Raw genomic sequence first — 2,500 nt, 5'->3', positions numbered from 1 at the left:
GGCACACGGAAAACCGGGACTTATAACGCGCACGTGCGCGTGCGCGAAACCGGAAGCGAAAGAAAACTTCAAACGGAGCTACAACCGTGAACGGAGCTGAAACCGGCGAAAAATTTCAACGCACGCCGTCGCGCCCCACTCCAACTTAAATAACAAAACTGTCCCTATCGAAATCGGTTGGATAAAACGGAAACGGGAAGCGAAAGAAAACGTTAAACGTCTACACCGAAATGGCCATAGTCAGTTCCAATGAAAAAACAACTCTCACGTGTGTGCCCCACTCTAAAGCAGTGTATAAAACTATCCCCAGTGAAATCAGAGCTACACAACGAAAACGGGAAGCCAAACAAAACTTTAAACGGACCCACCGAATTGGATATCATCAATCCTGGGAAAATAACCACACACACCGCTGCCCCCCGTGCCAACTTGAATTTAGAAACCGTCCCCAGCGAAATCCCACGTTCGGGCGAATAACTGTGAATTTTAAGCCCCCGTTTCTCTCAAGCTGGAAACGTGCATTCAAAGCTGGGAAAAGGTGCTCATTGACAGGCATCTCCACTTCGGGACCTCGTAGCACCTTCACCCGGGTGGCGTTGGAAAGGTCTGGGCGAGGGGCACACGGGGAGGTCAGGCTCGCCACGCGCACGCGCTTCCCCGCGAAACGGGAGCCCAAACAAAACTTTAAACGGACCCACCGAATTGGGGATCATCAATCCTGGGAAAATAACCACGCACACCGCTGCCCCCCGTGCCAACTTGAATTTAGAAACCGTCCCCAGCGAAATCCCACGTTCGGGCGCAAAACTGCACGTTTGGAGCCACATTTTGTCTGAAGCTGGAAACGTGCATTCAAAGCTGGGAAAAGGTGCTCATTGACAGGCATCTCCACTTCGGGACCTCGTAGCACCTTCACCCGGGTGGCGTTGGAAAGGTCTGGGCGAGGGGGACACGGGGAGGTCAGGCTCGCCACGCGCACGCGCTTCCCCGCGAAACGGGAGCCCAAACAAAACTTTAAACGGACCCACCGAATTGGGGATCATCAATCCTGGGAAAATAACCACACACACCGCTGCCCCCCGTGCCAACTTGAATTTAGAAACCGTCCCCAGCGAAATCCCACGTTCGGGCGCAAAACTGCACGTTTGGAGCCACATTTTGTCTGAAGCTGGAAACCTGCATTCAAAGCTGGGAAAAGGTGCTCATTGACAGGCATCTCCACTTCGGGACCTCGTAGCACCTTCACCCGGGTGGCGTTGGAAAGGTCTGGGCGAGGGGCACACGGGGAGGTCAGGCTCGCCACGCGCACGCGCTTCCCCGCGAAACGGGAGCCCAAACAAAACTTTAAACGGACCCACCGAATTGGGGATCATCAATCCTGGGAAAATAACCACGCACACCGCTGCCCCCCGTGCCAACTTGAATTTAGAAACCGTCCCCAGCGAAATCCCACGTTCGGGCGCAAAACTGCACGTTTGGAGCCACATTTTGTCTGAAGCTGGAAACGTGCATTCAAAGCTGGGAAAAGGTGCTCATTGACAGGCATCTCCACTTCGGGACCTCGTAGCACCTTCACCCGGGTGGCGTTGGAAAGGTCTGGGCGAGGGGGACACGGGGAGGTCAGGCTCGCCACGCGCACGCGCTTCCCCGCGAAACGGGAGCCCAAACAAAACTTTAAACGGACCCACCGAATTGGGGATCATCAATCCTGGGAAAATAACCACACACACCGCTGCCCCCCGTGCCAACTTGAATTTAGAAACCGTCCCCAGCGAAATCCCACGTTCGGGCGCAAAACTGCACGTTTGGAGCCACATTTTGTCTGAAGCTGGAAACCTGCATTCAAAGCTGGGAAAAGGTGCTCATTGACAGGCATCTCCACTTCGGGACCTCGTAGCACCTTCACCCGGGTGGCGTTGGAAAGGTCTGGGCGAGGGGCACACGGGGAGGTCAGGCTCGCCACGCGCACGCGCTTCCCCGCGAAACGGGAGCCCAAACAAAACTTTAAACGGACCCACCGAGCTGGGGACGGCTTTTTCCGGGAAGATAACCGCGCACACCGCTGCCCCCCGTGCCAACTTGAATTTAGAAACCGTCCCCAGCGAAATCCCACGTTCGGGCGCAAAACTGCACGTTTGGAGCCACATTTTGTCTGAAGCTGGAAACGTGCATTCAAAGCTGGGAAAAGGTGCTCATTGACAGGCATCTCCACTTCGGGACCTCGTAGCACCTTCACCCGGGTGGCGTTGGAAAGGTCTGGGCGAGGGGGACACGGGGAGGTCAGGCTCGCCACGCGCACGCGCTTCCCCGCGAAACGGGAGCCCAAACAAAACTTTAAACGGACCCACCGAATTGGGGATCATCAATCCTGGGAAAATAACCACACACACCGCTGCCCCCCGTGCCAACTTGAATTTAGAAACCGTCCCCAGCGAAATCCCACGTTCGGGCGCAAAACTGCACGTTTGGAGCCACATTTTGTCTGAAGCTGGAAACCTGC

Source organism: Osmerus eperlanus, chromosome 4 (genome assembly GCF_963692335.1).
Source record: "Osmerus eperlanus chromosome 4, fOsmEpe2.1, whole genome shotgun sequence".
NCBI lineage: Eukaryota > Metazoa > Chordata > Actinopteri > Osmeriformes > Osmeridae > Osmerus > Osmerus eperlanus.
The sequence above is the reverse complement of the archived record's forward strand: the minus strand, read 5'-3'. Positions refer to the sequence as shown.